We start from the raw sequence: 22,723 nt of genomic DNA, 5'->3' as shown, positions 1-22,723 counted from the left end.
TCTTAGGGCTGCCCATGACACCTAAGTGCTGTTTTGAGCTTAAATGTGTCCTTCTAATGCTTTATCAGGGTTGCAGCAGTTCCTCCAGTGTCTCCCTGTCCTTTATAAGAATTTAGATCCACAAAAGCTACTCAAACAGGCCTCTCATGTTTCTCTGTATGGTGAAGCTATTTTTGAGTCTCTGTCAGACCCCTACTGTGAAGTCAAGGTGGCTCCAAACCATCTTTTCAGCACCTTTTGCACAAATAGTCGTACATATTTAGTTCCTGTCAATTTTTCTGTTTAACCAATTCAATTTTATTTATAAAGTCCATTATTACAAATCACAATTTGCATTAGAGGGCATTACAGCATTCCTCTGTCCTTGGACCCTCACAGCGGACAAGGAAAAACTCGCCCCAAAATACCTCTTTAACGGTTAAAAATGGTAGAAACCTCAGGAAGAGCAGCTGAGGAGGTATCCCTCTTCCAGGACGGACAAAATTGCAATAGATGTAGTGTTTACAGGAAAGATCAACATACTAAAATTACAGTAATATATGACAAAATGTTACATAGGAAAGAGAGAGAGCGGGAGAGTCAGCCCCCCCCCCTTCTTCTCTACCTTCAGCCTTGCAGGAAGAAAAAGGAGAATCACATGTTATTCTCCCTCCTCTGTCTCCGTCATGTGGCTCTCCCCTCTCAGTCTTTCAGGGCTCTTTCTCTGTCTTCTCCTCTATCTGGTTCAATTAGGAGCACTTCTTCATCCTGACCCCATTGTGTTGTAGCAGTGTCACTATTCAATCTCTCCCTCTCGCTCACTCTCCAACTTGCTCTCTCCTTCTATCCCTCTCTAACCCCCTTTCTTGTTTACACTCAGACCGTTGGCCTTTTTGTTATCCTCCTAATCCCTCGCTCCTCGCCCCTATCTCAATTCAAGTGAAACCCTTTTTTTTTTTTTTTACACTCTCTTTTTTCTTGAAAGCTGCCTTTTTAATACTGTCCTCGTGAGTCCATGGCTCTGCTGCTGGATCCTTAAGAATGTAGCGTCAGTCTGCTGCAACACACTGTTGGCTTATCTCTCTTCCCAAGATTCACAGTAAAATCTTGTATATTTGTGTCGTATTGGCTGCGTTTCCACGTCCTAATCTGTATGCTCCTTCTCTTCAGTCCAAAATATGCACATCAAATGTTTTTTATTTGCGACTGAGTGCCAAATTAACATGAAATATTTCCAAGATGTCATTTTAGGAAGCTAATTTGGCAAGCTGTGTGATCTAATTTATTTAGATTTTCTCGATAATGTCGCAAAAATGATGCAACAATCAACCTCAATTTCAGGTCTCAGAGGTGCCCAAGAGCGCATGTCACACACTAACACACACCTTCCTTTTTCGCTCTCCATCTTGCAGTGAATCCTGTCTATGTGTGAGCACTGTTTCCGCTGTCGGGCGGCCCTTAAAACATCTCAGGTTGTTGTATTTACATCTTCAGCAGAATTTAGTGGACCCCAAAGATGAGCAGCCAGATATACAGCGGCTCACATTTTTACAAGGGCGCTTATTAAAGGTGTAAACAAAATGAAATCTCAGAAAATACGCTGTTGTTTTTGCAGGAGGGGGATCAATGATTCTGTCGGCCGACAATAACTCTAGGCCAATGATTTTAGTTTACAGCGTGGAATAAAAGTACGAGGGGCAAGCGAATTTATGCCTCGACAACAGAATTACTATACATGAAGTACTGCGTAAAGTAATAGGAGCGGAAAACATTATGATATTGGCTGTGGTTTGATGCTGTAAACAATATTAGTTTTCCTGAATGCGAGAAAATAATTTTACCCGCATATTTTGGAGAAACTAATATTGCGTGCACAGTTGCTGCTAATGCATTTTAGCTGATGTATTTCTCTCAATCTGGAGGACGCTCATCTCCAATTTCGATACTTTTTTTTTTTTTTTTTACAATTTGATAATAAATGGTAATGAAATTCCACCTTCAGTTTCTATGTAAGAGACAGAAGTTGATTTAGATAAAATGTGAGGGGGAAAAACGCTTCAAGGCATGAAGGAAAGGGAAAGAAGTGAACCCGGCACCTCGGTGCAATCAGCTCGACGTAACATGAGCAGCTTTGACCTTGGTGAAATGTATATTTAATTAAGTAATTTGTCAGCTGCCTTTTGTATATACAAGACTGTTTGTAAAGGGAAAAAAAGCAGTATCTGATTTTTCTGACAAAGCAGTGGGAGTACTACAGCAGTCTGGAGCAGCCTAACCTTTAACCTGACTGTCCAGGACCTGAGTACTGCAGAGCCCTGCAGTCTCTCTCTCCCTCCACACATTCACTGCCAATACGCTTTTCATCCCAGCGGCAGAATATTCTTAGCCCCTGCAGTGTGAGTCTTAGAGTGTGTGTCTTTTATAAAAGACTGTGGTTAATTAAAGAACACTGCATCTCAGTGGACCTGCCTCATCCCTGATCTTCCCATCTCTGCCTCTCTCTCTTCTCTCTTCCTCAGTGCACACATACACAATGACAATGTGTAAGCAGCGAGTGGGGATAACTTTTTTCAATTCAGCCTACTTATTGAATTAGGAGACAAAGGGGGCCACGGACAGTGACACACAAAAGACAGATAAACTGCAGGATAACCTGTCTAATCCAGCCTTTCATACACTTCCTAGCCATTTTTCAACGGCGCAGATCCCATTCCTCGGCATTTATTCTAATCTCTGCACTCAACACCACAACATCCCACATTTTGTAGGGTTGGCTGGCGTGTCTCTAGCCGTTGGCAATCGGCCTCTCTGGAGTTTCTCTAACTCACAGTGCAGTGTGGAGGTTTAGAAGGCCAATAATAAGCTGTAGTATAGCTGTCAGTTTGAGTGGTAAACACATTGTAAAGCCTCAGGACCCCGCAGTTTCTCAACCAGCTTCTGACCCCGAGCCACTCATCAACCACGAGAGACAGGCTGAGACTGTTACCAAGGATTAACTGCTTCGCACACACACATGTGCACGCTTGTACATTTTTACATTTAACTATGATTGCGCGAGTCCACACAAACAACATATACGCACGTCTCTGCTGTGTACTTTTTTAACTTCCAGAAGATGGATCATTTCCTGCATTCGTGTATTGCACAATGGCTGTTGCCACCACCTATCAGTCACTTGTCACTGATATCCCTGGGCATGAGTGTGTGTGCGATGGTGTGCGTTTTAGTGTGTGCGAGAACTCGTGTATGTGTGTGTTTACCCCGTTACAGATGTCTCTGTTCGTCGATGGGTGACCGAAACAAAAACAAATCCATCAGTCCGTTAAATCACACATTATCTTCCACCACCTGGCAATTAACCACCGCTGTGAGTGTGAGTGTGTGTGCGTGCGCGTGCACACATATATGTGTGTAATCTAATAACACAGGAGTTAACTGGTTTGCATAATAGATATCTGGTGATATCTCTTAATTTATCAGTTGTGTATTTCAGAAGCGATTAGGTTGAACAAACGCATAAGCATTTCTAGACAGTAGCTGTGTGTGTGTGTGTGTGTTTGCACATGTGTATCAATGACATTGTCACCTCAACGCATGCCACTGGAATGAAGCCAGCTATCGCAAGCAGAATTTGCCTCTCATATGAATGCACATGCGTACGTGTGGTAATCGATGCCGAGGTGGAACTTGTTTTATATTCATCCAGCTCGTCAGAGTGTGCAGAGACACGTCACGCAGGGCAGGAGAGAAATAATGCAAGAATATGAGAAGAGGGAGACAGTGAGAGAGAGAGAGAGAGAGAGAGAGAGAGAGAGAGAGATGCTATAGGACTGGTTAGAGGAGAGGAGAAGTCAGGAGTAATACAGACAGATTTGGTGTTGAATTGTAATAGAGCAGGGGGAGGAGGGTCATCATAATAATGGTAATAATGCTCGGCCAGTGCCCTGATCTACACATTAGACATCATAACACAGGCCCAGTTTGTGTGTGTGTGTGTGTGTGTGTGTGTGTGTGTGTGTGTGTGTGTGTGTGTGTGTGTGTGTGTGTGTGAGAGAGAGAGAAACAGACGAGAGGATTAGGCAGGCCAATCAACCATCCCCTTGACAGCAGCACAAAACTATCTGTCTCCCAGCCCCACTTAGGACAACAACATTTACATTTATGAATATCTGCACAAAGGAGAGCATTACTCACTCACTATCACAAGGCGCACGGCCCGTCTGTGTGTGTGTGCCATGTGTGTGTACAGCCCATTCGTCATTTGCGCCGCTATGTCAGCTACCACTGTGATGTGTGTTTGTGCACATGCAAAAATAAAACCGCACACACAGGCTCAGTGATCATCATAATATCTAATATATAGACACAGTGATTAGGCTGTTCATTAGGAAGGAATATTAAGGCCACGTTGTGTACGGGTGAATGGATTCTGGTTTGGCGACGTGTGGGTGTTAAAGTGTGTGTGTGGCGTGCAGACACCGGCATAGAGACGTCATTAATTAAAAGCAATAGGGAACACCTGTGTGATGGATGACTACTGTTCGCATAATAAGATCCAGTGGTCCTTTCTCTCTCTCACTCGTGCTGTTGCTCTCTATGTGTGTGCGTAGGAGTAAATACATTTTTCTGATTGGACGGGGATTGTCTGGTAGGTGAGCCAAGCAATAAGGGACATGTACACAAAAGGAAGGGAAAGAAATGAATTATTTTCTCGTCCTCTATCTGTTTTTTCTTTTTTTACCTCTTTGGGGATGAGCTAGATTTCAGGAGTGTGCTCCCACCTCTCTGTTCTTCTCTCATCCTCCAGTTGCCTGATGGGAAAGCACTCTTGGGGTGGTGGTATTTTGGGAACTGTGTGGTTTAATGTGAATGTTGTGAGAGCTCTGTCAAATTAACTTGGACTAAATCTTTCCAGTGCGAGGAAATGTGTCGCCTTTCTTTGTTGTCTGCTTTTCCTTCACCTCAACCACACTTTCATTTTCCCCCCTTCTCGTCTCCTCTCTTCTTACACACTTTGAGATTTTGACCAAAGCCACCCTCAAACACACCTCCTTGCAGATCCTATAAATTTACACACACACATAAAACGCTCGCATTGATCTTGAGAAAAAGACAAGCCTGAAATATTCAGCCCACCCCAGTTTTTCTACATCTCTTGATTGGCTCTTTCATTTCCTCAAACACTGTCCCGCTTACATGATCGACTAATCGGAAGCATTGCTGTGAAAATGGAGTATTGATGTTCGGCGTCAGCGCTTGCTCCGTCTCGGATCAAACGCAAACCGGTCACTGTAATGGTATGGATTCAAAGGAAGTGGGTTCTTAGGGATTTTAGGGATGTAATTCTGCTAAAACCAAGCTTATGTGTGAGTCGGACCAAGCTGAGCAATTCTGACCCAGCCTGCCACAAAGTAAGGGTCTTATAGTTGTAAATGCTTGGTCCAGGATTGGTATTGATTTAACTGACTGTTGATTCCATGCTGGTGGCTCAGCAGTTAGCAAAGATGCTTTGCAGGCTGTATTTATCTAGACTTTCACAGTTGTGTAAAGAAATTGCACTGAATGGGTGTCCAGAACTCAAAACACACCTACCTCAGAGTTGTTTTGTCAGTGAAGTTTTCAACACAAACAGAGCGAGGAAAAGATGTAATGATTAACAGCCATCATAATCATAAAGGTAAATTAATGGTAATTATAAAGTTAATATATAATTAACTAGTGATGTCCCAGTCACCAGCTTTTCGGCGTCAAAAATTCAAAAAGAAATATGCGCAATTAATTGAATCTTTGACAGAGTATAACATGAGACCGTAAGTCTGACAGTATCATCAACCATAATAGTTATTGAAAAGAATACTTTCCATTTCCTTTTTTACATAGAGATTGCACTATATCGCCCGCTAGAAAGTCCACTCTTCACACTACCTTTGCATTTTATCCAACATCAAATATCAGCTTGTTGGAGCTTTCAAAACTCAATGTTTTCCCAATTTGCTGAGATTTATGAGGGCTGTTATTCTTCTTAGAGTTAGCTGGTAACTGCTGCTAGCCCTGTGTTGTGTGTTGCAGGCATAACGTCAATCCCTGCCCACAGTACCACCCTGTTGGCTGACCCTTTTACATTTCGATTCCACATTTGTAGCTCTTATTTAGTATGGTGAGGCGGCACAACAGCACAATGTTCTTGCCTTGAACAGGCAGTGTAAAAGGAGCTCAAGACGGCAAAACTGATACCAACCGTTCACAGGTGATTTGCCAAGCTTGTTCTAGATTCGCGCTATGGCAGTTTTCGATCTTTATCTGACTCACTGACAGAAGATGACAGCGAATTGGAGTCACAAAACTATCTCTAAGTTTAAATGTCCTTGTTTGAAAAGAACTAATAAAATGTGTTCATATATATATATTTGGACGCTGATATGGATGTTAAAAAAAACAGTTGAATCCGCAAGGCATGCGCTTCAGCCCCAAGCTTAACACATTCAGAACAGTGGCCAGATGATGCTGGTACAGTTGATGCAGGAAAAATAAAATACAGAAAATAGCATTACTGCTAGAGTTTCCCACAGGTTGAGAATTTATTTTTGGTAGTCAACCTCGAGGGAGGTGGAGGTGTAGCGTGGTGGGCTGCAGTGAATTCACAAGAGCTGCACATGAATGCTGTGTTCTGGCAGACTTTTCAGTCAGTGCTCGATTCGTTCAAATTTCCACACAGATTTGAACAGGAAGGAATAATAAATACAGAAAAATGAAAAAAATCTGTGTGAGTGGGCCACCCAAGTAAATTTTATGCATGGGAAATGTTGACTGTTAAAGTCAATAAAGGCTAAAACATGCTTGATAAACATGACACACAAATTATAATTGCTTGCACCATTTAACACCGCATGCCTTTTTTTTTCTTTTTGTAAGAAGTCTTTTTTTTTTTTTTTTAATTTGTGCATCGGTTAAAATAATGTGTTTGACTTTGCTGTCAGCCTGTTTTTGTGGTCTAAGCACGTCTGTGTGTCATTTGGGTAAAACATCAAGGATAATGCATGCAGAACCAATATGTGTTGATAATGTGATATGGATTCACTTGGAATGTGTCCTTATCAATGCTCGGGACCAGTGATTTATGTGATTCATGACACTATCAAATCAGAGAAAGCCACAAATTTACGCAATTTTGAGGAAAGTGTATGTTATCAGAGCTTTGAGATTCAGACAGTGCATTCACAGTTGTTATGTCCCTTGTAATTGCTATATTTATTTGCTTTCAATAAAGTTTGAATGACATGTTTGGATGGAGCAATATTTCCCCAGACAAAATCAAAATGTTGAATAGAGTCGCTATCTTTGAATATCTTTGAGAATGACGTTTGTTGCTTGAATCAAATTTTCTGTTTTCCACATCTGCTGAAACATGCATGTTTATCATATCATTTGCCACCTGCTGGGAACCCCTAATAGCTCTGAGCAGCTCTGCAGCTCAGCTAAATCCCGGAGCAGACAGGGTGACTTTTCTCACTTAAAAAGCTGATAAAATGGCTTTATCGTTATGTCCTAAAAGGATAGCTAAATGTGCATCGCTCCCTTGAGCCAGTTAGGACCAGTTTCTTAATCAGAGATGCTTGATAGATATGGTTTCATTTTGGTCCTTGTGTGCGTGGGTTTCCACCTGCTTCCAACAACATGTCATCAGTTAGACCGGACAGACTAAATTACCCAAAGGTGTGACTGGTACTGTGACTGATTGCTCTTCTTGCTGTTTGTTGTGTAGAGGCCACTGTATACGTTTCAGAAGTGCTGTCTGGACAGTCTGAAAATGATGAAAAGCTCCTTTCAGGTGTTCAGATAATGTGTACCCAAGTCACCCAATTATTGTAAGTTTCCAAAACCAACAAGCTGGCTGCTACACCTGCGTCCCGGCCAGGTGTGCACAGGTGTGAAAATGGGGTTGAGCTCCAAATGTGGTGCAAATTCTGCCGCGATCGATTCCATGTTTGCAGCAGCAGAGAGGCTGTGTGCTTTTGGAGGAAGGTCAGGAGGACTGGAACCAAAGATTTGCGAGGAGATGAAATCGTTTCAGAAGGTTGCAGGGAAAGGTTGCAGCGGTGTGAACTGGCCTCTCTCAGCTCAGCCCTGCTGATGTATACTTCCTATTGAGATGTACGACTTAGCAATTCTGCTCATTCTAATAGTATACATGAAATGAGTAGTGGTGTAATATAAAATTACTCTGTAGTGGTAATATTTTTAAATGGGGGAAAATGGTCAGTCGAATTGTTCTACCCCTGAAATCTCAAATAAAGATATTATAATGGAGTATCAAAATATGCTTTCCATATTCTTACATTACACTTCCTCCTATTTGTAATCATTTTTCAATCGGGCAACAAGATTTTTGATTTGCACAACATGGACGCGTTTTTCAACAGGGCATCATAAATCTACAAAACACTGCCTGACGGTGTTTCCTGCAGCTCAGCTTATCAAGACGCCCGTGGCTGAATTCGGAACGTTAGACTAATTATATATTTCAACAGCCAATCAGTTTTTAGTGAAGTCAGCTGGTCAAGTCAGTTACAAACAGTCAGTGGACGGCGTGTTTGCTTGCTGTAACATTTTCAGGCAACAGACCAACGTCTCCACCGAACTGCCGACCCGCTGACCCGAAAAGTATTCTTACAGTCTACTTGTAGCTCACCTGAAAAGCTGGAAGTTAGATTTGAAGTACAGACAGTCGTTGCTGTGGAGGCGATACACTGTCTCGTTTAGTGTCATCGGTGTAAACTAGAGTTTCGATCGGGCCCAAAAAAATCAGACCTGACCTGACATGAACCCATGTAGAACCCATGCACGAAGCACAGCAGCATTTTAGGCCTGACCCCAATTAAAAGCCCGTACTTCCACCGTAATTTTTTCACATTAAAACATCTATTCCAATCATAAGTTAACTAAAGTCTTTTCCGTGCAGTAATGACATTTGTGACGAGGGCTGCGTTTGTGAATAGCCACTCTGAGCACCAGAGCGCCCTCTGGCACAAACCGGACCATTTGTAAATTTCAGTCACTGTTGTAAAATTGCGTTTGGGTCAGAGCAACACACTCTCGGAGCAGCTGAACGACAGGCATAGTGACAGTGAGATACAGAACACTTTAACACCAAGAACCCAACCAAATTCAAGCCCAGGGAAATGTTGACAAATTATATATTGGGGGGTCGGGTCTGGCCCAGTCTGGATCAGACAGAGGATCAAAGCTCTATAGTGTAAACTGGCAGGTGTTTACAAAATTGCAGACCAGGACATGGGAAGTTGCTTCAACTTAAATGTTGTCTGGAATGTTTGGACTTAACAGTTAAAGAACAGAGATCCATTTTGTATTGCGGTTAAGTGACTTTTGATCGCACTGAGCACGCAGGAGCTCACACAAACTCAAACACATCAATACTGACTTCTCCATCGGAGATTTCAGGATGTTTGGTGGCCTGTGTTCACTGCTCTGAATAACGTGGAGGTAATCCAGGGACACCGTCTGTATGAGGAGTGTAAGGGTATAGAAAAGAAATGCAGAGCGCACAAATGAGACTGAATAGTGACAGTAAAGTGACTAAACGGATCTTTTTAGGATGCTGAATTCTCAAAAATCACACAGCAATAACTAGAGGAGCTGTGTCAGAGTCCCGCAGTGTTTGTGCTGATTTAAGTTACAACGCTGCCGTCTGAGGCGGATGAATTGCTTTCTTTTCCTTGACAGCCAAATTATTGAATGACCGTCTTCCCTCGTTATCTGTATCTGTTTTAGGCAAAACGCAAGCCGAAACAAGAATTTATCTTTCCCACCCATGTGTTAAATTTGAACAAATTGTCCACAGAGAACAAAATCCCACAGCAATGGGCTGGAGGCAATACATGACACACACACACACATGCACACGCACGCACACACACACACACACACACACACACACACACACACACACACACACACACACACTCGATGTTGTTGATATTAACATTATTTTCTGAGCCGACGCCTAAGCTCCAGCAGTGTAATCAGGTGCTAATAACAAGGCTGTGATGTTTACAAGCTGTTTCAAAGCGCTTTATGTATCTCTGTGTGTGTGTGTGTGTGTGTGTGTGTGTGTGTGTGAGTATACTCTATGTGATGTCTACTCTATTCCTCGCCAGCGCTCTTGGGGCTTTGTGGAGAGGGGGGTGTACTAATAATGTAGACTGTCAGCTCTTGCACACACACACACACACACACACACGCACACACACCAGATGCTCATATGGTGTGTTTGTGATGTGGCTAATGGTAGCAGCGTAGTGGCAGTGTGAAGCCATATGCTGAGCCTGATCACAACAGAGCAGAGTGGTCTAGCGTTAATAAACTCTACCGACATGACAATTAGGAATCCGCCACATAAAGACAATACGGTCGCATGTGAAAATGCAGCTGTTTTCATCAAACCCACTGGGGAAGCAACTGTCGGCGGTGAGGACGGGACGGAGGAGCAGCAGGGAGGAGAGCCGCTGCATTTACAGCAGCGGCGTCTATTGTTGCTGTTCGCTGGGCAGAAATGATGCTTATTGTTGAGCTTTGATTATGAATGTTGTTATCGGCTCATCGAGTCGTAAACAACTTCAGTGGTTTACTTTGAAGGCAGCTTCTCTGTTACAGGTTTTCATAAGAAACAATTACGCCGAGATATGAGAAAGTCCTGATTGAGGAGGTTTGATATAGCAGCCAGAGGAGAGGGGAAAAAGGCAAGGCAGGGTCCTCACTTCAACAAACTGCAGAGGACACAGAATTATGCTTATTCCATCCACAGAGAGAGCGCGGCGGAGAGGGAGAGTGTCTTTAATTGAGGTTTTATCCATTTAAGCTGTCACTAAGAGGCCAACTCTGAAACCTTTTAACCACTCTCCTCTCAGTAATGACACAAATCAGAGAGGAAATGTGTTTGTGTCTGAGCGGCGGTACGGATGTGTGCGGGTGCGCGTGCGCCGGCGCGTGTCGGCGTTCGTGAAGCAGGAGGGTAATTATGCGGAAATTGGGAAATGGCTAAGTGAATTATGACCTTGTTTCAGCAGAAGGCTTTAATCAGTCCCAGCCAGGCCAGGGAGGGAGGCAGAAATGTTCGCTACACAAGCACTCCTGCTCCTGATGGCAACAGCAAACCAGTCAGTAAAGCTGTCAACCAGTTTCACGTGTCAGTGGAAACCAGACGGTCAACCAATAATTTATACGGTGACGGGCATATTCAGAAAACTATTGGCAGAAAATTCATGTATGCTCATGGAGGCTAAAATGGTCTCAGAGTTAAACTTGTTATTGTTTTGGTCTTCCAGTGTGTGTTCTGCCTACATGTGGGGTTGTGTGTGTGGGGTTTGGCAATAATCCAAAATCATTATACAGTTAACTGACTTTCAGTGTAATTATATTGTAGAAAAAAGATTGTTAGACTGCAATCAACAATTATTTATATCATCAATGAATCTAAAGGTTATTTTCTCCATTCATTGATTAATACGTTATATAAAATCTCAGAAAAAATTTGAAAAAATGGACAGTTGCCAACTTCTCATAGCCCAAGGTTACATCTTCACATTTCTTTGTCTAACCAACAACTCAAAACCCCTAAATATTCAGTGTACAATGATTTAAAATCATGCAGTCATATGTATATGTTCCTATATTTTTATTGTGATCATTGTGTGTCTATAAATTTCTCATGCTGCTGTCTTGGTCAGGTCTCCCTTGAAAAAGAGATTGATGATCTTAATGGGGCTTATCTGGTTAAATATGGGTTAAAATCTTTTTAAAAAATTGCAAATGGTCAGAATGGTTGGCAGTTGTCCTTTCCACTACTAGTAGATTAGTCGACTAATTGTTGCAGCTCTAGCACGAGTTATTCAGTGTTTCTGGATCTGCCGACAGTTGTCTGCAGATTTTGTCCTACTCCTAAAGTGCAAAACAAAATAAAACTTTAAAACTTTGTGGCCTGGTACACATTTACCTACATGTGGTCTGTTTACTGCAGGAAGCTTCAAGGTCGCTCGAAAGATGTGTTGCAAATCATCAGATCAGGTATAAAATATATGAAGGTACTTTTGTCTTGATAGTCTTTTCTGGGGGTTTCATTATGTACGCTAATTGTACATTTAGACAAGCGCATGCACTTACTTCATTGTAAGGGAACAAATTGTCTTGCAGTTGATCAATCTTAAATGTGCAAAGAAAAGAGGAGCATGAGTGAGTTGAAAACAAAAAGCAGCCCACTGGACACATGAAAGTAGCAGCTCATCGTGTAATTTTGTCGACCGCTTGCAGGTGGTGTTGCACGAAGCAAAGCAGAATTTGAAATGCTTTGGCCCAGCGCACACACACTTGTGATCGATGTCAGTGCAACATGTCATTTTGGTCTCAAACTGGCTGTGTTGCCTGTGAAAACATGCTCATTTTAATTTTGTTGTAGCACTTTTCAGCCATCAATGTTCATGTGTGTGGGTGCACATGACTGCTAATGTGTAGATGGCGAGTGTGTTCGCTTGTTCATGTATGAATAGCTCCCGCTGTGCAGATGTGTGTATGGTCAGCAGCAGTGCTGTGTGTCAGTGTGTCTCTGAGTGCCTCTGTTGGTTCTGGTCTGGCTGTCTATTTCTGTCAGCGTTGGATCGATGGCGTCCTACAGACACTGCACTCCTCTCCTGGATGTTTCAGCCTGTTCCTCCTCTCTCTCTCTCTCTTTCTCTCTCTGCTGCTCTGCCCTCCCCTTCCTCCCTCTGCCTCTCCGTCTCTCCCGCTGCCTCTCCTGTTGGCTCGGCTTCTCGGCATCACTTCTTCCTCTCCTCGTCATTGTCCTCCTCTGCATCACCGTACTACTCTCGAGTCTCTCTTCAGATCAGACAATGAGCCCTCAGTGTGAGTTTGTGTGTGTGTGTGTGTGTGTGTGTGTGTGTGTGTGTGTGTGTGTGTATTTTCAGAAAAATTCTTGCAGCTTCTTTATGAGGGATTCCTGTTCTTGGCTTCACATTTTGGCCAGTTTGTGTTGGCGTGCTGAATGCCAATAAAATGCTGCAGCTAAAATCATTTTTTTAGTTATTTGTACGTCTTTGTGAAGCCTGTGTGTGAGCGCAGTGTCTGAAACAATTAGCCGATAAATGTATAAGTCAGTGTATAGAAACCTAATTTCCAATGATTTTGATCAAGAATCAATAAACCCTTTCAAGGAAAATGCCATATTCATTGATCCAAGCTTCTCCGATGTGAAGATTAGTTGCTTTCTTTAGTTTGATATTGTTAAAAATGTCCAATGAGTTGGGATTTTGGACAAAACGAGCTATTTTAAGACATCATCTTTGGCTGTTGGAAATTGAGATGGGCTTTTTTCCACCAAACACTTAATCAGCTGATTGAAAAGAGATTAGTAGATAATGACGATATTCATCATTTGCAGCTTTACTGTGAGCACAAGTCGGTGATAAGGACAAAATGTTCTATCATGGTATACTAGTTGAAACAATGAGTTAATTAATGGATTAGTAAATCAGCAACAACTTTTTTTGATTGCATGATATATTGTGTAAGTCAGTTATTGGGCTGAAATGCCAAACAGAGGGTTCTTAAATGTGAGATCTGTTAATGTCTCAATCAAAATGGATGAATTTTTGATGGCCAGACAGGACACACATGAATTATTGAGAGATTTATTGACAATAAAAATAATCCTGTCTTGCAGCCTTTAAATGCTAATTTTAAATGAAATTCTGCTGAAAGAACCAAAAAATCCCACACACAGTCAATCACTTGTACCTTACCATTGGCGGATATAAAGGTATTCCCGAGAAGCAGCTTTTATGTGTTTTTTGTGATCTTGGTGTTGTGGAAGATAGATTTCACTTTGTGTTTAATTACTCCATGTGCACTGACTTGAGGAATCATTGGTTTGAAAAAATTAAGTTGAGACCAAAAATGTATGAAAACTAAGACAGAAAACATTTTATCTAGAGATGGATTATCTTGAGAAAATCAAATGTTGCAATATTTTTGACCAAATACCTCTTATCGATTGTGACAATATTGTCGGTATGACTAATGGGCATTCACAAAATACTTAAACAGTGAGATTTTTGATGAATAATAATCAGTAATGTTGATATAATGACTAAGTGAGTAAAGGCAAATAATAGAGCAGTTAGAACAGTCTGGTGAGTTTAGAAAATGACATCACTTCACCGTAACACAGCCTTTAAAACGATATCCAAAATGTAAGATGATATTTAGTTTAATATCATGATATTGATATAATACCAATAAATTGCCCAGCCATAATTTTTCCATCATAATAACACCATTTTGTTTTAAAAATGTTATGCTTTGACACATTTGTGGAACTATATATCATGACTGGTCATGTGACCATGTTGGTTGTTGTTGTCTACTCTCAGCTCATATGGGCTGGGCTCTGTGTGGACGAGGACACTCAAATAATAATAATTTTTAAAAAATTTAAAAATCAAAATCAAAGATCCTGTACTTGCTTTAATAAAGACATTTCAGTTTCAGTCACCAGACCCTCATCAGGCACAATTCAAGTCTGTGAGCATTGCTAATGAAGCGAGTTCAAGGGATCAACAGGGGATGCATTTGTCGATACAATTTTCTGGCTTGCAAGAACTTTGCAGTAATTGTTACCCACTGAAAAGTCATCTGAGAAATCATTTATAAATGAAACAGCCAAATGGGAAAGTCTGTTTTTGTCTCAGCCACTGAATTAAATACCTGACAAATCCAGATAGTTCATCAGTGCTCTGCAAAAATCCAATACTTCCATAAAGCAGCCCTAGTCATTGATTTGCAACCTTGCCTGCAATGGCAATTGACACATTCCTATTGACTGGAGGTATATATTATTATACTGTACTGCACAGTACAGTACATTATTTGCGAGGTGTAGTGCATGTGTTTTTGACCATTGGTGTGCAATTTATTTATTTTTTTATGTGCACATGCATTAACATGAAGGACAGCTGTGTCTTTGTGCAGACATGTGTGCACGCCGAACAGACACAATGGTTCTCAATGAAGGCAGATAGAAAGAGGATGGCTGAGAGCGAGAGATGCTGGCTGGCCTCAGTGCTCACACCCACGCTGTCTGTAGGCTCTTGCTTTCCCTTCCTACGCTCTGAGGCACGGCAATGTGCTAGCACTGCTGTAGTAAGGCCACACATATGAATGAGTGTTTACTACCTCTTTCAGCCAACTTCTCTCTCCAGTTGGACAATCATTTTTTAATGAAAGTGCAGGGCGGCTGCTAGAGGTGGGTACGTACGCTGTCTTTATTTCACTTGTATTGTAGGGAGGGCGAATGTGTGTAGAGGATAGCAGGGGGGTGGTGGAGGATGTGGGGGTTGCAGGGTTGTTGTAATGAATGTTCTGCAGTTAAAAAGAATTCTGTGTCACTTCCCGGGAGAGAGAGAAATAAAGGTGGTGGAGGGGGGAGAGGGAGATGTGGGAGGAGATGCTGAGAAATAGGATGTGTTGTGTTGATGGAGCAGAGTTCTTCGCAGCCAGGCAAACTCTCCTCCCATCCTAGTATGTGCGTATATGTGTGTGTGTGTATGAGTGTGTGTGGGGTGCCGAAAGAAAGCGCGGAAGACGGCATGTGAATGCCCCACAGCCTACAAGCATACCACCCACACACATTACCCACATGTATTAGACCCATACATATGCATACTTTTCGCTCTCTTCTTCTCTTTCCATTTTTCCCTTCTGTTTTTACCCCCCTTCCATACGTGCACACACACAATCTCTCACTAACGCACACACACGTGCAGGGAAAACTCGTTTCACAGGGACCATCTCTGTCATTACCTCCCACAGCTTCCTCAAGGGAGTACATTGTTATTTTCTTCCAGCCCTGATCAAATAAAGTGGAGCAAAGAGAGAACACACACACACTCCTCCGCGCACGAACATATAGGATAACACACACCGTATACTCCTATGTTTGCTAACCCGTGATTGAATAAAACACAGAATGATGACACCCATCCGCCCACTTGTTTTGTGTGTTGTCGCTCACACCACACATGCTGAGTGTTTTACCCCCTTGAGGTGAAAAGTAAATCCAAGCATATGTATTGCATCACGGGGTGCAATTTTCTACAGTATCAGTTCAGATAATCAAAGGCTCCATGACACTCTCCTCTTAGAGCGGAGAGGTCTGCAGAGATAGGAGGCGATGGGCAGACCAGTTAAAACTCGGCATCAGCCATATCGGTGGGCCTCTGTTGTTGCTGGAGAGGAAGAAAAAAAAGACAGAGAGAGCACACAACAAGAAAGACCAGACAGAGAAAAAGAAAATCATTGATGGAGGGTGAAGGGGAAAGAGGGGAGGGCACCGAAGAATAGAGAAAGGAGGGCCCTGCAGAACAGTACTGCCAAAACTGAGGTCAATTGTGATGAAAATGGCCGTTCACATGACCACAATAGCGGCTGAGTGACAGCACTAAAGCGGCATGGACGGGCTTATCCTGATCACTCAGGGCCTTGACTGGGGAAATCACAATGCCCTGGAGATCTGTCCTTTTTGGGCTTGGAGGATCACAGAGTGCCCACGGTCCCAAGCTTTGGCCCTGAAATGTCCCTGACATTACCATATCAATGCCGCCCCGGCTATTCCGCCAAGGAGCAGGGCGGCTAGCGATAGTGCCTCCCGGTTAGCATCGCCCTGTGCCTTCACAGGGCTATTCAGCGGGGAGTCAATGCTAACTCAATGCTAAGTGTGAATGGGAAGAAGTGTAAGCTCACTCCTTTAGCGTGAACCCATGTCTGGCGGTCCATTCATGGCGGTGTTTGTGTGTATTTATGAGTGTCTCTGTGTCGTTTTCACTCTTTATCTCTGTGACCCACTTTATTTTTCACATTTTAAGATGTTCTCATGTATATCTGTACCTCTGTACGCTGTTGATGCTAATAAAACTGTGTCCGTAGCATAAAGTATTACATTTCTGCCAAAAGTTGGCATTGATTTGCTATTCTTAACTTTCGAATGATAATTTTTAGTATTGTATTTTGGCTACATTCCTCTTCAGCTGCTTGACAACATGTAATATTTGAATTCTTTTTAAGCACTTGGCCTCTGTTATTAAATGCATGAAACAGTTTTTCTCTTTTTTTTTTATTTAATCGAAAAACAACATTCCCCAGTCGCCCAATAAAACTGGGCAAACAGTAACTGATAAGAAATCATGGTACGTGCCTGAAAACTCCAGAGGAGCTGTTAAATTGACCTTGTTGTAAGATTATTTTCTCAACTGCAATGTCCAGAATTGAAACCCAACAGGGAAGAAAAGTGCTTAAAGTGCTCCAAAAATGGAAGATCTACAGTTCCATGACAAATGGGCAAACTCCGCCTGGACTGGGTTGTACCAACTTCCCCTAAATCCATGACTGGGTTTTTGTGTTGAGTCTTTAAGATGTTTTTATTAATGCCTAGTTAGTTTGAAGCTAGTGATTTATTACATTTGTAAAGCAGTGTTGTACCCACTTAAAGGTTCTTTATGTGACTTTCAGAGCATTAATAAAGCAGCAAACTGCTATTTTGCTATGAAAAGATACAGTGAATCAAAGGCGTCCTGAGCAGAGAATGATGTCATGCTACCTCTGTATGTGTTATAATCTGAGCTTCTCTGTGGTTGGTTTTGGTTAGCCAGTTCGGCTCCCCACTGGTGCGCTGGTGAGTTCTTTGCACTGCAATCATAGGGCACCTACCGTTAATATTTGTACAGTTTCATCACGCAAGCGTAGCAACAACCCTCCGGTTCCCTCCTGGTTAACACCGCTGACTCTGTCAGCACTGTCACTGTTGTTTAGTGCTGTTTACACAGTTAGCACTGTTAGCTGCTAGCTGCTAGCTCAGCCACCTCCATATGCAGACAACTTAAATGTATGGCCAAACTCTGTAGCACAAAACAGGAGGTAACTGCAACATCGTGAGCTGTAACATTATTTACAAAATACACTATTTAACTTTGCTGCCAGTCCTTTATAAATGGTAACTTTATTAATATATGCATACATGTGGATATATATGTGTTGGTAACACTTATAGAGTTTGAAATGAACAGGAAGTTATCAAGTATGTATTTTTGGGGAACTGTTATTTAAAATCTTCCTATTATCAATATAAAACCACATTTTAATCAAGTGTTTTGTCAGACACATTGACCATATGCCAATAACTTTTATCTAAAAGCGTTATACTCTTACCAGCTGTGTCAGATATTTAATTAATCCTGGCAGATGTAACCTGCTGATCATGATGACATGATTTTGAAAGCTACTAAGCAGCTACTTCATGGACCTTGTGATGAGATGTTTTGGTATTAGTATCCATGTATCTCCTCTTATATCTATTCTCTACAACCTGGTACAGCTCCCCTCGCAAAACTAGTAAAACAGCAGCGCTGACGGTGTGTAAGAGAAGAGAGTATGGTGTGAGAAGAGCTTACAGCCTCCCTGTGATATCTGTATATCACGTGCCACTCGCAGTAGATGGCCTTTGATATCATTACGGTGCAATTAGAGGTATTAGCAGGTAAGAGTACAAGCCACAATGCAGTGTTAACCTCATTATTACGCGATGGGGAGGAAATGGATGATCTGGAGAAGAAGGGTTGGTTTTTAAATGATGCAGAAGGGACGGAGGATGAGTGAGAGAGCGGAAGGAAGGAAGAAGGGAGAAAATCGATGGCTAAAAGTAAAGGATGGGAAACTAAAAGGGCAGTGAAGAGAGGAAGACAGGTGAGATATTGGCCGTAGACTTCTTGCTTTGTCATTGGAAATCAGAGCCGTAGGGCAGGACGCAGTTTGATTTTGTTGTTCTTGTTTTAATCTGTCAGTCAAAGCACACACACACTCACACACACACACACACACACACACACACACACACACACACACACACACACAGATGGATAGCCTCCAGTCTGCCACTGAGTATCGGCAGAGAGCTGAGAGGTTATCATGCGTCGTCAGGTGCCAGACTGACTCTTGGTAGCAGGTTTGTCATTTGTAATTAGAGAGTAACGGAGAGCTGGCTTGTTTTTTCTCACCTCGCTCTCCTATTCTCTGGCTGAAGGCTGTCTCTGGGTATCGACAGACAAGTGATGGGACACACACACACACACACACACACACAAATACATGCACTGACACACGTTTGATGAGCCAAGTTTGATTCCATTAAGTGGAGTTTGTCAGTTAGTCGGTGAAGTGTTGGGGCGAATGCTGATTGCCAGACAGCGAATCCCACGGAGCTAAACAGGATCTGAAGCAGCCTGTTCAAGACACTCACAACACCGAGGGTGACTGAGCAGTGGCAGGCCTAACTATGATTATTTTATGTCAGTCACATACACACACACACACACACACACACACACACACACACACACACACACACACACACAGCCTATCTGGTGTTGTATGGCTATGTGGTCACGGTCCATGCGGCTCCGAGTTCTGGTCACGGTTAAAAAGGCTTCCTTCTGGAGAGGAGGGGGGAGTTGAGTCTTAAGACGGGAGAAGGAGATGTGGAGGAGGGTGGGAGGGAATAAGAGGAGCAGGAGATAATAGGAGAGGGCTAACAGTGGGGGTTGGAGGGCCGGGATGGACCAAAAGAGGGAGTGAAAAGGGGAAGATAGAGGCTGAAGGTGGGTTTTTCCGAGTATGAAAGCCTGCGTGCCTCCATTCCTGTGCCATTGATGTATTCTAATGCTAAGTGTGTAAGGCTGGGCCTCGACTGGTCTCTGGGAGAGACGAGCCTTTGATAGGCACAACCGAGCTCTGGGACAGATCCCTCGCATGCCATTCATATGCATATCTGTGTGTGTGTGTGTGTGTGTATGTGTGTGTGCATGTACACACTGGTGTTTTTTTTGCCATTTAAGTAACTGTTTTTTAGCCATTTGCGCCACTGGTAGATTGGTCTCATTTCCATATCAATGTGAGAATGTTTTAGACTGTTTAGAGCACAGTGCACCCTAATCCTAAATTACCCCCTAGGACTATGTTGCTGGATGTTTTTATGATCAGGCATCCTATGATTCTGTGTGGAAGGAGCTCGAGCATGCAGCGTCTCGTGTGTGGCCGCGATGCATCGGACCACATCTGATCACGTAATTGGCCATCTGCAGAAGAGGGCAGAGTGCAGAATCTCAAAGATGACTACATTTCACCAGCCTGTTCGGGAGATATGTCTCTGTGTGTGTGTGTGTGTGTGTGTGTGTGTGTGTACTTGCTACATAGTAGCCCTTTTTACACAGAGAATGCGCTATAGAGTGCCCCAGGGTTGAAGTTTTTCTGTAGGCCAACCCAGAAGCTTATAAATTTAAATTTATAAAGGTTTATGATACTTACGCATTTTGTTCAGCAAGTTAATCTTCACAAATGAACACTCCTGTCAGGAATTTTGAAGCCTAGATGCAATAGCCAGAAGGAAAAAGCTGATGTTAGGCAATAAATGAACTACACTACAGTCGCGTAAAGCCGCGTTCAGCTTGATGACGTTCTATAGTCTCATTTAGACACTTGTAAGCAACTACTTTTCTTAAAACACATAAAAGCTTCAAAGTTCACGAGTGGGGTATTTACTGAGGTATTTTTGTGTCCAAGAGCAAGTCCCTTTTTTGTGCCTCCTTTGCCTGTGTACGCAGAACCAAATGGCAGCGGCTTCCCTCCGTTACAGTATGCGATTTTAAATTGCGTCTGGTATTGCCAAACTAAAAGAGGTCTGACAGGTGACATAAAACATACACATTGTCAGCCCTTTCTAAACAGTAACAATCACATAACACAGCAATTACAATCATTTGCATTCTCTGTCATATGGCGGCCGATCTCGTCCTACGGTCAGAGTATAAGGAATCCCCGGACCTCACTCTTTTCCCAGGTTGCGGCCATTTACGGGCACTGTTCTTCTTCTTTGAGTTAGATGCTTTTAAAATCTACTGCGGTGGGCCACCAACATGACAGGACATCAGACATCAAAATGTCACGTTGGTCCTGCAAATGGTCCCAGCTTATCGGCTGTCCTGTTTATGAAAAACACAAACCCTTTTTACACAGCACTATAGAGTCACTACAAAGTCCCTTCTTTATGTCTCCTTTGCATTTTTCACATTGAACCAAATGACTGCAGCATCATTTTGTTCCAGTTTGTGATTATACACTGCATCCTGGCAACCCGCAATCAAGAGGCATGACGACGTGACATGTAACACAGCGTCAGCCTCTAGTGCGACATATAATATATGCGTCGACAGGGCTTTCTTAACACTAACAAAGGCATAATATGTCAGTCACCATCATTTACTGTCTCTGTTGAGGGCAGCTGATCCTGTCCTCTGCTCGGAGGGTAAGGAGCCCCCAAATCTCACAGTTCCCCCAGTTCACGGACATTTACGACCAATGTTCTTCTTTTAATTAGCTGCTAATTGTTAACAGCTGCTTTAAATCCCCCAAAATGTGGCCACCAATTTAATAGGTAATCAAAATGTCACGACTCTGCACCCATGGCCACATCTTTCCAGCATCACATTTTACACAGACCTCATATCGGCGCTGTTGCTACCTCCGATCCTGGCTCAGAGGCGAGGCAACTCTGCCCCCCCTATTCCGCGATCGTACCTTATAGGCCAAATGCAGGCAGCATAATGGCGTGACCTTTCCACCTTGAACCAACAGTGTAAAGTCAGTGCTCTTACAACCCTCCGTTTGGGGCTTAAAGGCGAAACTTCTGTCTTTCCATCCCGCTGTCGTACCTTTCATACAGAGCAGCGAAGTGGCATAACATTGCGACCTTGAACAGGCAGTGTTAAAGCAACTAGTGATTACCAAAACATGTTTTTAATTAAGTAAGGGAGGATATTTTTGGAAAGTTAGGACATTTTCGCTGGTCACCTCTTCTTCTAAGGCCTATTTGAGGGTGAAGACTTTGTTTAAAAGTTCAGGATAGAAAAAGGTTCATGCCAGGGTTGGGGTTAGGCATTTCCTTGTGACGGTTAAACTTAGGGTAAGGGGTTAGGGAATACATTATGTCAACTCGGGCCTCACAATGATAGGGGCACAAAAATGCATGTGTGTGTGTGTGTGTGTGTGTGTGTGCAGCGTGATGCACGTTAGCCCTACAAACTGTGTGCATACGAAGAGAAGGCCGGGCCGTTGTGCGTATCGCTTTGTTTGCCGTGTGTTCCGGTCCCCAACCGATTACAGCGTGAAATTCCACACACATTGTATAGCAATGGGGAGTCTCACATGTGGACAGGCACACACAAACAAGCGCTCACACACAATAACACACCAAAGCGAGAAGTCAGAGAGGGCTGTTAATGACTGTCGGGGACAGAAAGGCAGCGGGACTGTGTTGGTGTCAAGGCTTTGTGACAGATGCTGGTTGTAAAATGCCTTGCTCACAGGTTTATTGTCATGAAAAAAAAGTAGCGATCAGATTCAGCAAGATTGATGCCATTCCTTCTTTCTTTCTGCGTTTTTCACACACACTCAGACACACACACACACTCCGTGGGTCCTAATCCCCCCTCTGAGCCCTGGAGATTCTCTCCCATCAGTGACCCTCCTTCCACTTGAGCACTTTGGTTTGTTTCTCTCCCTCCCCTTCCTGCTCAGATTTGTTCTTCTACTTCAACCTCCTCTCCTGCTTGTTCATCTTACTTCACCTCCT

General features: G+C 42.9%; 1 protein-coding gene across 1 annotated transcript in view; it reads left to right on the top strand.

Moving 5' to 3' along the window:
- efna3b (ephrin-A3b) overlaps positions 1–22,723 on the top strand; it is a 77,523-nt gene that overhangs the window by 955 nt on the left and 53,845 nt on the right. The gene's annotated exons all lie outside the window — the stretch shown is intronic.

This window comes from Plectropomus leopardus, chromosome 11, assembly GCF_026936395.1.
Source record: "Plectropomus leopardus strain MGB_pleo_1.0 chromosome 11, ASM2693639v1, whole genome shotgun sequence".
Classification (NCBI taxonomy): domain Eukaryota; kingdom Metazoa; phylum Chordata; class Actinopteri; order Perciformes; family Serranidae; genus Plectropomus; species Plectropomus leopardus.
Note: the sequence above shows the minus strand (reverse complement) of the source record. Positions and strands in the feature narration are given on the sequence as shown.